General features: G+C 37.0%; 1 protein-coding gene and 1 pseudogene across 4 annotated transcripts in view; one reads left to right on the forward strand and one right to left on the reverse strand.

Annotated features, from left to right (window-relative positions):
* The window catches only part of RUNDC3B (RUN domain containing 3B), a 147,525-nt gene that overhangs the window by 37,286 nt on the left and 94,529 nt on the right, over nucleotides 1-15,710 (forward strand). The gene's annotated exons all lie outside the window — the stretch shown is intronic.
* LOC137228954 (sugar phosphate exchanger 3 pseudogene) lies at nucleotides 1,412-2,962 on the reverse strand (annotated as a pseudogene).

Consider the following 15,710-nt stretch of genomic DNA (forward strand, 5'->3'; position numbering starts at 1 on the left):
ATATTTTGTATATTTTGGAGATTAATCCCTTGTAGGTCGCTTTATTTGCAAATGTTTTCTCCCATTTTGTGGGTTGTCTTTTCATTTTGTTTATGGTTTCCTTTGCTGTGCAAAAGTTCTTAAGTTTAATTAGGTCACATTTGTTTTTTAGTTTTTTTTAAATTATAAAAGTCAGTTTATTTTCCCTTTCTGTGTTTTGTATTTTCCCTTTTTGTCAGTAATGAGCAATTAACTGATTGGGAATCTGCTTGATTAAATAAATTAGCAAGTTCATAAACACACCACATTTAAGAGTATAGAGCAAGAGGTTGAAAAATATTCAGTAACCCAATGCAAATTAGGCAGTCCTCAAAATTGAACATTTTTCGCCTGTTAATTTCCATAATTTAAAATATATATACAGTATGACCTTAAAATATTTATAATTAGTATAAAATTCACAGCTTTGAAGACATATATTCTACAAACTTCTAAAGAATAGATACCTAGGTATGCCTCAGGCCTTAGTAATCCATTAATGTGATTCAGTGTCACATACTTAACGCTTACAGGGCCAAAAGGTCTTTCTTCTTTCTCTAATTCTAGTCTTCAGCTGAGGTAACGCAAGGAACCCGGTTGTGACGCAGATCAATCCTCTGAAAATAGGGCTAAGCCAATTACCTTCCTAGTGGATCCTAAAGTTCCCAGAGAACAAATCTGGGGTTGAGTGCTTTGGTTGTAAGTTACACACTGGAATGTTCACAGTTGAGGTACATTATGGTCCTTGAAAGGAAGACTAAAGACTTCCAGGAGTCAAAGGGAATTCTGAATGAAGACAGAGGAGAGCAAGTTGGCAATCATTTGAAGGTATTTCTGCTTCTGGAGCTGAATGACTTTAGAGCAGATACAGAGTGAGAGCCAATCAGCATGTAGTGTGATTTTTTCCCCACCGTGGTTAACAAAGGGATTCTCTGTCCAAGGCATGCATACACTGGACCTGGCTGGAGTGCTTTATCCTGATTTGATGCGTCAGAGATGAGCCACTCTCTGCAAACTCGTGACCAAGCAAAATGCAACAATCCTTTCTATTTGTGGAGCATGTCGTTGGTACAAACCATGCATGAATGCCTCGTGGTCACTTGGCTTTCCAGGCTGGAGAACTAGGTCCGAGTCCAATATAGCATTTACGGTTAAAAGGATAAACCTTCACAGGCCACCAAAGACACTGGCAGGTTCATAGGCCATTCAGTACATTCAACAATAGCGATAAAAATCATTAATTATTCCTGTAGTGTAGAAAAACAGCCCAGCCTTCACTTTGGTCAGCATCTACGGTGGCTGACACTGTTGAAAGAGGCTTGACAGTCTGAGGTTATGTTGGAGCTCTTAAGACAACCCCAAAGTAAGGTGAATGAAAAGGAATAGTCCTGATGTGTCTCCTATTTTTCTTGTTCTTTTGTGGGCACTGGTCAGTCACTCAATATGCGAGCTTGTCGTCCTTGCGTAAGATAGCATATTTCCCTCACTATTAATGGTGAAATAAATAGAACTGTGCAAATTGTCATAAGAATGAAAAAGTAGAAAACCCACATCCATCCTGGGTTGTCCTGGACCAAAGACACTAAATACTGGCTCACCGCAGCTCCAGTGCTCCCGGTTCCATCAGCTATTCTGTGATGATCGCCAAAGCCTCACTGCTCCCTTGGATCAGCTCTTGATGACCCAGGTCCTCAGAAATAGCAGAGCTAATCATATTAGAAGGTCCACCAATAAAAAATCCTGTGACAGCCGTCAGAAGTGCATTGATAGACTTATTGTTTGGAGAATAACTACATCCAACGAGGGACCCGACTGCCAGAAGCAGACTGAGAGCTAACACCGGGGCTCTCTTCTGTAGCACATAAGAGATGAAGCCTTGCAGAGTTCCACCTATAATTCCTCCAACATTGTATCAAATGGACAGCTTGTCGGCTTCAGCCTCCTTCCATCCGAAGTTATTACTCAGATAAAAGGGCAACCAGAAGAAGAAGGAGTAATTCACTAACTTCAAGCAGGCACAGGCCAGTGAATATGCTATAACTCCGGGAAGGCAACAAGCTTGGTAAAAGCTTATCGCCTTGACTTGGGTAACAGACTTGCCTTCTTGGATTGAGTAATTAGGATCAGCTTCATCTTCATTTTCAGCACCATTAATTAATGGCCTGTGCAAATCTTCTTCAAAATCTTCTGCCTCAATACCTGGGAGACCAATTTCTTTGGGTGACGCGAGGAGTCTAAAGAAGATGATGATCCCACCAGCAAACTGCACAGCCGCTGTCACCACAAAGCCATACTCATAACCATACTGCAGAACAGAAGAAGCTAGACACGGTCCCAAAATATTGCCCACTGAGGCACAGGCACTCCAGAGACCAAAAACAACTCCTCGTCCAGCTTTCCCAAACCATTTGCCCATAACAGTAACCACACAGGGCCAACCAGTGGACTGCAGCAGGCCATTCATGATCCACAGGCTGCAGTACAGCCCCTTGCTGTAGAAATGCAGCCATTCTGTGAGAGTACCAGAGACAAACACCACGAATGCAGAGGAGCACATGCCAAAAGACAGAACCCATCACAAATTAAGCTGATCCCCGACGATACTGCTGATGAAAAGGCCCACAGCGTAGGAGAGGAAAACGGTGTCGAGTGTTCCGAGGAAAAGAATGGCTTCCTCTGCACTGGGAAACAAAAGGTTGCTGCTCCAGATCTCTACAGGCAGTTCAGTTGACTTGTTAAAAGCACTTGGGGTCCACTGCTTAGAGATACTGACTTTGACATTGCTAAGTGTTTTTCTTGATGCATGGAGCAACGAGTAACTGAAGAAGGTGAGCAGGAACATGAGCACATGATGATGGCTGAACCGGGAGAGCAAAGTTCCTCTTTGAAAAATATTTGGCCAGGCCATGTTCCTCCTGACCTTCCTTCTCACCTTGACCTTAAAGTCAGGTGAGGCCAGGCCATGTTCCTCCTGACCTACCTTCTCACCTTGACCTTAAAGTCTGGATAATGAATGGTTTACATCGTTTCTTCTTTCCGAGTCCTGCAGTAGTCGTCGTGCTCCAGCCGGCTGCTCTGCTCACTCCACTGCGCCTGCAACCCCGCCACTCACATGTTTGTTTTTGTTTTTATTTTCATTACTCTAGGAGGTAGATCCAAAAAGATATTGCTGTGATCTATGTCAAAGAGTGTTCCGACGGATTTCCTCTAAGACTTTTATAGTATCTGGCCTTACATTTAGGTCTTTGATCCATTTTGAGTTTATTTTTGTGTATGGTGTTAGGGAGTGTTCTAATTTCATTCTTTTACATGTAGCTTTCTAGTTTTCCCAGCACCACTTATTGAAGAGACTGTCTTTTCTCCATTATAAAGTCTTGCCTCCTTTATCAAAGATAAGGTGACCATAGGTGTGTGGATTTATCTTTGGACTTCCAGCATTGTACATTGATCTATATTTCTGTGTTTTGTGCCAGTACCTTACTGTGTTGATTACTGTACCTTTGTAGTATAGTCTGAAGTTAGTTAGCTGATTCCACCAGCTCCGTTTTTCTTTCTCAAGATTGCTTTGGCTATTCAGGGTCTTTTGTGTTTCCATACAAACTGTAAAATTTTTAGTTCTAGTTCTGTGAACAATACCATTGGTAATCTGATACAGATTGCATTGCATCTGTAGATTGCTTAGGGTAGTATAGTCATTTTCACAATATTCTTCGAATCCAAGAACGTGGTATATCTCTCCATCTGTTTGTGTCATCTTTGATTTCTTTCATCAGCATCTTACAGTTTTCTGAATACAAGTCTTTTGCCTCCTTAGGTAGGTTTATTACTAGGTTTTTTTATCCTTCTTGATGCAGTGGTATACGATATTTGTTTTTCTCTTTCTGACTTCAGATGCATTGGTAAATGGGATTGTTTCCTTAATTTCTCTTTCTGATCTTTCATTGTTAGTATATAGGAATGCAGGAGATTTATGTGTATTAATTTTGTATCCTGCAACTTTACCAGATTCATTGAGGAGCTCTAGTAGTGTTCTGGTAGCATCTTTAGGATTTTCTATTTATAGTATCATGTCATCTGCAGACACTGACAGTTTTATTTCTTCTTTCCCAGTGTGGATTCCTTTTATTTCTTTTTCTTCTCTGATTGCTGTGGCTAGGACTTCCAAAACTATGTTGAATAAAAGTGACAAGAGTGGACATCCTTGTCTTGTTGCTGATCTTAGAGGAAATGGTTTCAGTTTTTCACCATTGAGAATGATGTTAGCTGTGAGTTTGTTGTATATGGCCTTTATTATGTTGAGATAGGTTCCCGCTATGCCCACTTTCTGGAGAGCTTTTATCATAAATGGATGTTGAATTTTGTCAGAAGCTTTTTCTGCGTCTATTGATATGATCATATGGTTTTTATTCTTCAGTTTGTCAATGTAGTGTATCACATTGTTTGATTTGTGTATATTGAAAAATCCTTCCATCCCTGGGATAAATCCCACTTGACCATGGTGTATGATCCTTTTACTGTATCGTTGGATTTGGTTTGCTAGTATTTTGTTGAGGATTTTTGCATCTATGTTGATCAGTGTTAGTGGCCTGTAATTTTCTTTTTTTGTGGTATCTTTGTCTGGTTTTGGTATCAGGGTGATGGTGGCCTCATAGAGTGAGCTTGGGAGTGTTCCTTCCTCTGCAATTTTTTGGAAGAGTTTGAGAAGGATGGGTGTTAGCTCTTCTCTGAATGTTTGATAGAATTCACCTGTGAAGCCATCTGGTCCTGGACTTTTGTTTGTTGGAAGATTTTTAATCACAGTTTCAATTTCATTACTTGTGATTGATCTGTTCATATTTTCTATTTCTTCCTGGCTCAGTCTTGGAAGGTTGTATGTTCCTAAGAATTTGTCCATGTCTTCTAGGCTGTCTGTTTTATTGGTATATAGTTGCTTGTAGTAGTCTCTAATGATCCTTTGCATTTCTGTGGTGTCATTTGTAACTTCTCCTTTTTTGTTTCTAATTTTGTTGATTTGAGCCCCCTCCTTTGTTTTCCGTGATGAGTCTGGCTAAAGGTTTATCAATTTTGTTTATCTTTTCAAAGAATGAGCTTTTAGTTTCATTGATCTTTTCTATTGTTTTCTGTGTCTCTATTTCATTTATTTCTGCTCTGTTCTTTTTTATTTCTTCTACTAACTTTGGGTTTTGTTTGTTCTTATTTCTCTAGTTGTTTTAGGTGTAAGTTTAGGTTGTTTATTTGAGATTTTTCTTGTTTCCTGAGGTAAGACTTTATTGCTATAAACTTCCCTCTTAGAACTGCTTTTGCCAGGAGCCATAAGTTTTGGATCATCGTGTGTTCATTGTCATTTGTCTGTAGGTATTTAAAAAAATTTATTTATTGTATTTATTTTATTTTTGTCTGTGTTAGGTCTTTGTTGTTGCATGTGGGCTTTCTCTAGTTGTGGCAAGTGGGGGCTGCTCTTTGTTGTGATGCACGGGCTTCTCATTGCGGTGGCTTCTCTTGTTGCGGAGCATGGGCTGTAGGCACATGGGCTTCAGTAGTTGTGGCATGTGAGCTCAGTAATTGTGGCTTGCGGGCTCTAGAGCGCAGGCTCAGTAGTTGTGGCGCATAGGCTTAGTTGCTCCGCAGCATGTGGTATCTTCCTGGACCAGGGCTCAAACCCATGTCCTCTTCATTGGTAGGTGGATTCTTAACCACTGCGCCACCAGAGGAGCCCTCTCTAGGTATTTCTTAATATCCTCTTTGATTTCTTCAGTGATCCATTGGTTGTTTAGTAACATACTGTTTAGCCTCCATGTGTTTGTGCTTTTTACAGTTTTTTTCTTGTAATTGATTTCTAATTTCACAGCATTGTGGTCAGAAAAGATGCTTGATATGATTTCAACTTTCTTAAATTTACCAAGCCTTGATTTGTGACCCAAGATGTGATCTATCCTGGAGAGTGTTCCATGTGCACCTGAGAAGAAAGTGTATTCTGCTTTTGGATGGAATGTTCTATAAATATCACTTAAGTCCATTGATGTAATGTGTCATTTAAGGCCTATGTTTCCGTATTGATTTTCTGTATGGATGATCTGTCCATTGGTGTAAGTGGGTTGTTAAAATCCCCCACTATTGCTGTGTTACTGTTGATTTCCCCTTTTATGGCGTTAGCATTTGCCTTATATATTGAGGTGCTCCTATGTTGGTTGCATATATATTTACAATTGTTATAACTTCTTCTTGGACTGATCCTGTAACCATTATATAGTGTCCTTCCTTGTCTATTGTAACACCTTTATTTTAATATTTTAAAGTCTCTTTTGTCTGATACGAGTATTGCTACTCTTTCTTGTGATTTCCATTAACATGGAATACCTTTTTCCATTCCCTCACTTTCAGTCTCTGTGTGTCTCTAGATGTGAAGTGGGTGGCTTGAGAGCATATATATGGGTCTTGTTTTTGTATCCATTCAGCCAGTCTGTGTATTTTGGTTGAAGCATTTAATCCATTTACATTTAAGGTAATTATTGATAGGTATGTTGCTATTGCCATTTTCTTAATTGTTTTGGATTTGTTTCTGTAGGTCTTTTTTCTTCTGTTCCTCTTTTTGTTCTCTTGTGATCTGATGATGGTCTTTAGTGTTGTGTTTGGGTGGGGTTTTTTTGTGTGTATGTATCTATTGTAGTTTTTTGGTTTGCAGTTCCCGTGAGGTTTTGATATAGCAGTCTATATATATACAAGGTTGTTTTAAGTTGCTGGTCTCTTAATTTCAAATGCATGTCCCATTTCCTGCATTTGTACTCTCCTCTTATCATGGCTGTTGGTTTTGATATCATATTTGTGTGTGGATGATTTCCTACTTTTACTGTATGGCTGCCTCTACTGGTGAGCTTTCACATTTGTGATTTTCTTGTTTTTAGTTGTGGCCTCTTTTTTTTTTTTCCTGCCTACAGAAGTTCCTTTAGCATTTGTTCTAAAGCTGGTTTGGTAGTGCTGAATTCTCTTAGCTTTTGCTTGTCTACAAAGCTTTTGATTTCTCTATCGAATCTGAATGAGAGTCTTGCTGGGTAGAGTTTTCTTGGTTGTCGGTTTTTCCCTTTCAGCACTTTAAATATATCATGCCACTCCCTTCTGGCCTGGAGAGTTCCTGCTGAAAAATAAGCTGTTAACTTTATAGGGATTCCCTTGTATGTTATTTGTTGCTTTTCCCATGTTGCTTTTAATATTTTTGTGTTTAATTTTTGTCACTTTAATTAATATGTGTCCTGGTGTGTTCCTCTTTGGGTTTATCCTGTATGGGACTCTCTGCACTTCCTGGACCTGAGTGTTTCCTTTCTCACTTTAGGCAAGTTTTTGGCTATAATCTCTTCAAATATTTTCTCAGGCCCACTCTCTTTCTCTTCTTCTTTTGGGACCCCTATAATGCAAATGTTGGTGCATTTAATGTTGTCCCAAAAGTCTCAAAGGTTAGGTTTTACATTGTAATCCCTAAAGCAATGACTATAGAACAGCTAAGAGATCCAGTAAAAATCCAATAGATAAATTAAAATGGAATGCTGAAAATATTAAAATTACCCAAAGAAGGCAGGGGGAATAAAGGATAAATGGAAAACAATGAAATGGTAGACCTAAATCCAATTGTATTATTAATTACATTGAATATAAATCATCTAGACACACCAATTAAAAGAGATTGTTTGGATTAAAAAAATGTTAATTTTTTAAAAAAACGTTTAATATAGTGATACAGATAGTTTAAAAGAAAAAGATATTTTTATAAAACAGAGCTTTAGGGCTTCCCTGGTGGCACAGTGGTTGAGAGTCCACCTGCCGATGCAGGGGACATGGGTTTGTGCCCCGGTCCGGGAAGATCCCTCATGCCGTGGAGCGGCTGGGCCTGTGAGCCATGGCCACTGAGCCTGCGCGTCCAGAGCCTGTGCTCCGCAATGGGAGCAGGCCACAACAGTGAGAGGCCCGCGTACCACAAAAAAACAAAAACAAAAAAAAAAACCCCAGAGTTTCAAAGAGCAAAAGCTGGTAGAACTGACTGGAGATTAAAGACAGAAAAATCCACAGTTGTACTTATCAACTACAGCACTCTTTTCATGATAATCAGTAGGTCAAGTAGACAGAATATCAATAATACAAGAGATCTGAACAGCATTGTTAACCAACTGACTTGATTGACATTAATAAAACACTCCACCCAGTAACAGCAGGTTGTATGTTCTTTTCAAGGGCAAATGGAACATTCAAAAATATCTTATTCTGAGCCATAACACCAACCTTAACACATTTGAAAGAATTAAAATCATTCAAAATATGTTCTCTGACTGTAACAGACTTAAACTAGAAATTGAGAACGGAAAGATCTGAAAAATCACCAAATATTTGGGAATTTAAAAAAAATTGTAAGTAACTCATGGGTCAAAGAGGAAGTCTCAAGGAAAATTAGCAAGTATTTTGAACTAAATGAAAAATGAAATGCATCATATCCAAGTTTATGGGATGCAGTTAAAGCAGTGCTTAGAGGCATATTTAAGTCATTAAAAGCTTATGTTAGAAAAGAAGAAAGGTTTAAAGTTAATAAGCTAAGATTCCACCTTAAGAAACTAGAAAAATGAGAAAACTAAACCCAAAGCAAGTGGAAAGAACAAAACAATAAAGATAAAAGCAGAAATTGATAAAATTAAAAACAGTAGATAAAACCAATCATGTGAAAGGCTGTTTTTTTTAAACATCAATAAAATTCATAAACCTCTAGTTAGAGTGACCAAGAAAAAGAGAAGACGCAAGTTACCAGTATCAGGAATGAAAGTGGACATATCATTATAGACCCTATATTCAAAGGATAAGTAAATTCTATGAACAGCTCTTAACATAAATTTGACTTGGATGAAATGGACCAGTTTCTTCAAAGACAAATCCTAACAAGAGTTACAAAGAAATAGATAAGTTGACTAGGCCTATATCTATTAAAGAGATTGAACAGGTAGTTGAAAACCTTCCAACAAATGAAACTCCAGGCCTACATGGTTTTACTGTTGATTGTGACCAACAACTTAAGAAAGAAATAATAATAATCCCACTCAATCTTTACCAGAAAATAGGAGGGGAGAGAATATTTCCCACTTCATCTTATGAGGTCAGCGTTAGCCTGATGCAAAACTAGACAAAATATTACAAGGAAAGGAAACTGTATACCACTACCCCTCATGGAAATAGATACTGGAATCCTCAATTAAATATTAACAAATCAAGCCCTGGATGCAAGGACATTTCAGTATTTGAAAATCAGTTCATGTATTTCATTTTATTAACAGACTAAAAACATTAATTCATGATAAAACTACTCCGTAAACTAGATATGAGAAGAGAACTTCCTTAAATGGTCTTAGTGCATTGGATTACTTTAACAGAATACCATAGACTGGATGGCTTATAAACAACAGAAATTTGCTGTGTCTTCACATGGTGGAAGGAGTGAGGGCTCTTTCTCGGTCTCTTTTATAAGGCCCTAATCCCATTCGTGAGGGCTTATGATGTGATAACCTCCTCAGCACCCCACTTCCAAATACCGTCATCTTGGGGATTAGGTTTCAATACTGGGGAGACACAAACATTCAGTAAGATACAAACATTCAGTAGCAGGCATCTACAGATGTCTGCAGCAGGGTTTCTCAACCTTAGTACTATTGACATTTTAGACGAGATAATTCCTCTAAAACTCAACATTGTTAAGATGTCAGTTCTTAACATTGTTAAGATGTCTGTATTGATCGATAGAGTCAATGCACTTTCATAATCTTAGCAGGTTTTTTTGTAGATATCAAGCAGATTCTATAAATGGCTAAACAAAGTAAGTAGAAAAGGCAAAACAATTTCACAAGGGAAGAACAAAGTTGGACACTCAAGCTCTCTGATTTCAAGACGGTCAGGATACAATGATTAAAAGAGTGTGTTATTGGTGAAAGCTTTTACATATAGATCAGTGGAATGGAACAGAGTCCAGAAATAGAGGCACACAAATATGCTTGATTGGTTTTGGCTAAGATGAAGAGGCAATTCACTGGTGAATTGATAATCTTTTTCAACAAATGGTGCTGGAACAATGGGATTACTGTATGTAAAAAATGAACTATGAGTCATACCTCACACCACATACAAGAATTAATTCAAAATGGATCATAGACTAAATGTAAAAGTATAAAAACCTTAAGAATATAAAACATCTTTGTTACATTCAATTAGGCAAACAGATTTTAGATAAAACAATAGAAGCATAATCCATAAAAGCAAAAAATAATGAAGTGTTGACCTCATCAAAATTAATAACTTTTGTCTTCCAGAAGACATTGTTAAGAGAGTAAGACAAGCCATAGGCTGGGAGAAAATAGTTGCGAATCACATATTTGACAAAGGGCTTGTGTCCAGGATATCCCAAGAACTATAAACATGTAATAGTATGAAAAGAACTAACCCAATTTAAAAATGGGCAAAAGGTTCGAACAGATACTTCACCAGTGAAAATACACAAATGGCAAGGAAACACATGAAAATGTGCTCATTATCATTAGGTACTTGGGAAGTGCAATTAAAACCACAATCAGGCCCTACTGCACACCTATACCAAGTTCTAGTGGGGATGTGGAGAAACTGGAACTCTCATGTGTTACTGGTGGGAATGCAGAATAGTTTCCCAGAAATCTCACTCCTTTATTCAAGAGAAATGGAAACTTATATTTACACGAAGACCTGTTCATAGCAGCCTTATTCATAATCACTAAAAACTGGAAACAGCCCAAATGTCCTTTATGTGATGACTAGATAAACCAACTGTTATATATCCATACAATGGACAAAGTGAGCGATAAAAGGAAAAAACTTCTTTCTACACACAACAACCTGCATGAATCTCAAATGTATTATGCTAAGTGAGAGAAGTGAAACTCTTAAGGTTAGATACTGTATGCTTCCATTTATATGACATTCTAGAGAAAGCTGAACTATTGTGTCAGACTTCTCTGGTTATCAGGGGTTAGAGTTTGGGGGTGTTGATTATATAGTGTCAGCATTAAGGAGGTTTTTTGGGTGGTTGGAACTGTTATGTGTCTTATGGACATGGTCACATGACTGCTTGCATTTAAAAAAAATCATAGAACTGTATACCAACGGTAAATTTACTGTAGGTTAAAAAATATATTTATAGCTCCCTCAAATTTTATCACTTTCCATTAAAACATATTAAAATGGCAAGGATCCCGCTCTTTCATTGTAATACTTAAAATTACCCCTTATTGATCCCGACTTACTTTAGGAAGTTGAGTAGTTTTTCATAAAGCAGAGTAGAAGGAAACCCCAAGGAAAATTCCTTTACTATCAGCCCTTCACATGTTTCTTGGCTAAATGTAACTCAACTTTTCCTCTGCTTTGGAAATGAGTCATAGTATGAGTTCCCTATACTTTTTCTGGAGCAGATGCTTTAAATTTGACATTGTACTAATGCCCTCCTCTTTTGTCCGTTTTCCCTAATCTTTTCCACACATACACACCCTATTCTCTTTATCCCTTTCATTCTCTTATTTAGCAGTCCATGTAGGCCCTGTGCTAGGGGATGGGATACGAAGATTAATCAGGCATGCTTTCACATGAAACTCAGTTTTGGAGGGCAAAGGGAGGATACATTAAGAAATAATGATGTATAATATTGTCGTTGAGTCATAGTAGAACTATTAATGAGGGTGATGTAGTGCAAAAGGATGAATAATCCTTTCTGCTTGGATGGGTCAGGGAAGGCTCCACACAAGAAAGGGGTATAAAAGTACCTCAAATAAAAATTAAAATTTCATTTTTTATGGGAGATTGAAAAAAATAAAAATAAATTAAAAAAAAAGAACGACATAATGGCATTTGCAGCAACATGGATGCAGCAAGAAATTATCATACTAAATTAAGTAAGTCAGAAAGAGAAAGACAAATACCATATGATATCACTTATGTGTGGAATTTAAAATATGATACAAATGAACTTATCTATGAATCAGAAACAGACTCACAGACATAGAGAACAGTCTTGTGGTTGCCAAGGGGGAGAGCATTGGGGAGGGGATGGAGTGGGAGTTTGGGGTTAGCAGATGTAAGCTATTATATAGAGAATGGATAAACAACAAGGTCCTACTGTATAGCACAGGGAACTGTATTCAATATCCTATGATAAACCATAATAGAAAAGAATATTAAAAGAATGTATGTATGTATAACTGAATCACTTTGCTGTACAGCAGAAATTAACACAATATTGTAAATCAACTATATTTCAATTTAAAAAAAGAAGCTCGTTAATCATTCTTTTTAAAAATTTGTTAAACTTATTTTCAAGGGAAATGTTATATTTATGTCTATTCACCACCTCTGGACACTAGGAAAATGTTATGTCTATTCACCATCTCTGGATGCTACTTCGGTAAATGCTGTGAAATAAAGTCTGCTTCCTGTAAAAAAAAAAAAAAAAAAATCTTGCCCACACATACTGAATTCTTTGTTGATTAAATTACTCTAATCTCCCTTAAAAATGTTAAGCATAAGATATATGTAAATATCAAGAAGGATATCACTTTTCTGGAAGAAAGAACATTTGAAATATTCCAGTCCACCAAAAAACTAATCAAGATAGTGGTATAAAATATCTCAACCATCATTTACATATAGAGTTAACAGTCATTAAAATGCTTATAAAATACAGCAAATGTCTAAAAAATAATTTCATTTTTTAAAATGTCATCTGTGACTTTGATTATAGTAGTGTATTGTAGACCAGACAGTTTAAGAAAAATATGAAATTTAGCAGTAAAGTGGTCAGAAACAATCTTGAAAACAAAAGGAAACAATCTCGTAAACTTCAGCTAGGTGGTGTGGGGATGGAATACAGTAGCGAATTTTGTAAAGGTTATATGGAAAATAACTGATTAAAATGAAAAATCTTCTGAGTATCGTAGAGGACTAAAGCCTATCAATTAGCAATACACTACTAATTGAAGAAAAAATGACCAAATATAATGACATACTATTGAATATATCAAATTTCCTATGAATTAATCTGCTAATTATACTTACTAACATTGGGCTTGCTGACTCACATTCAGTTTAGATTTTCGTCTTGATTCCAAACATTGTTTCCGCATTATACTTATGTACAGAGAATCCTTTTTTTGTTTTTAAATTGGTGTGCTCTAGCCTCATGGGTCTTTTCCTTTTTCTTGACTATACCAGACACATTGCTGTCATAGAGCACCATTGCACTTCTCCTAGATATCCAACTGGTTAACTCCCCATCTGTTTCAAAACTGCTCATTGAAGCCTAAACCCTTCCAGCATATTTTATTTTATTTTATTTTTTAATATCTTTACTGGAGTATAATTGCTTTAGCAGTATATTTTAAATTATAACTCACCTTTCCTCCTTTCACCCCAAGCACTTCTGACCTCTTTTCCCTGTCCTATTTTTTTTTAATTAATTAATTAATTTGTTTTTATTTTTGGCTGTGTTGGGTCTTTGCTGCTGCGTGTGGGCTTTCTCTAGTTGCGGTGAGCAGGGGCTACTCTTCATTGCGGTCTGCGGGCTTCTCTTTGTCGTGGTTTCTCTTGTGGCAGAGCACGGGCTCTGGAGCGCAGGCTCAGCAGCTGTGGTGCACGGGCCCAGCTGCTCTGCAGCATGTGGGATCCTCCCAGGCCAGGGCTCGAACTCATGTCCCCTGCATTGGCAGGCAGATTCTTAACCGCTACGTCACCAGGGAAGCCCCGTCCTACTTTTTTTTTTTAAGTCTTAGCTTCTAACATATTACGAGATTTACTCATTATGATTATTGTTTATTATATTCCTTTACCTCTGCTAAAATGTAAGCTTCGTTAGGGTAAAGATCTTTGTCTGTTTTGTTCATTGATGTATCCCACATTTCTATAACAGTGCCTGGGATATGGTAGGCACATAATGAATATTTGCTGGAAAACAGAACTCTGAGAAATTCCTACTTCTTGAGCCCCAGAGTACTGAACTCTGGGTTGGTTTTTTTGGGCTTTTTTGTTTTTGTTTTTTTCTCTGATAGTATCTGGATTCAGACTCTTAAAATAAGGTAGAACGCCTGTGACTTGACATTTTAGAATTTCTCCAATCCAGTTGAACTGTTATGATACCTAAGCATTGTTCAGGAACACTGGCTTGAACCTCAAAGCTCTTCCTGACTTAAATGATAAACAGTTACCTCCCCATGAGGCCACCTTTTGAAGTGTAGTAATAACACTTTTAGAAACAATGGGTAAAGATAAACCTATCCATTTGGCTTTTGAATTTTCTTTGTTCATTTTTGAAGGTTTTCCAACTTTTGATTCTTGGTTTGCACACAAAATGAGACTTGAATTGTTTCTGTTGTAACATAAGAACACAACTCACCCAATAAAACCCACCTACTCCGGCCAAAAAAATATGATACAATAGATAAGAAAGTGGCTCCGACGGTTACCAAAATTTGGCTTTTAGACAGTGGACAAGGCCACTTTGAACTTGGAATGTACTTCCATTATATACTTGGAAATGTAGGAAACCTTCAGCAGATTTTGTATCTCAGGAAATCATAATATTCAAAAAATTCTTGAAACATCCAGGGTTATATGTAGCATGGTAAATTTGGTTCAGTGTCTTAAATTGTATAGGAAATAAAATTAACCTATATATAATATAGTAAATTTAAGGTTTGGTAGTAACTAAACAACTATGTAGATTCTAAAAACAGAGAACTTTAGTCTCTAAAGCAAGTATGGTTAAAACAAAAAAGGTAACTGGAAAAATTTAAGTGTCACTCAGATTTCCATATTCCTCATGTAGCTTTTTTGATTAAAATCATATTCCTAAACTTTTATTTACTTCTAAGCTTATAGCCCTTATCATTTCTTGTTTTTCTGATGCCTTTTGAAAAACCTCTTTCTTCATTTTAAGATTTTAGCCCATACTGGCCATGTAGACTACTTGACTTTGTATTCTTGTTAATGTTCTACTATGTTTTAAAAAAAAGAAAGAAAGAAAATTATAAACCTCTAGCACGATTCCTTAATTTAACCCCTTTCTGTATATATATACTTTTTGTGTTCTTGGACTGCCAGTCTTTTTTGGCCTTCCCTCTTACCCCTACTCCATGTAAAAATAACAAGAGGATCAAATATAAAGCCATAGGAAGTATTAATAAAAACTTCCAGAAATACCAGATATAATTGCAGCTGGCAACTTTTTGTATTTCTGTCATGTAAATTATCTGCGTATATACATATGAATGTATATACATAGACAATATGTGTATTTTCTTCGTTATGACCTGTATTTTGCCCTTAGTATTGGCCATATTATATTTTTCCATTTCATTTTGTTTTATTAGTATTTTAAGACTTGAAATTAAATTCAAATAACATAAAGTTCACAAATAACATAAAGTTTAAAATTGTACATTTTAAAGTGTACAATTCCTTGGATTTTAGTATTCACAGTGTTGTGAAACTATCACTACTGTCAGTTCCAGAACATTTTCATTACATTAAAAAGGAACTCTAGGGGGCTCCCCTGGTGGCGCAGTGGTTGAGAGTCCGCCTGCCGATGCAGTGGACACGGGTTCGTGCCCCGGTCCGGGAAGCTCCCACATGCCGCGCAGCGGCTGGGCCCGTGAGCC

Source organism: Pseudorca crassidens, chromosome 8 (genome assembly GCF_039906515.1).
Source record: "Pseudorca crassidens isolate mPseCra1 chromosome 8, mPseCra1.hap1, whole genome shotgun sequence".
Taxonomy (NCBI): domain Eukaryota; kingdom Metazoa; phylum Chordata; class Mammalia; order Artiodactyla; family Delphinidae; genus Pseudorca; species Pseudorca crassidens.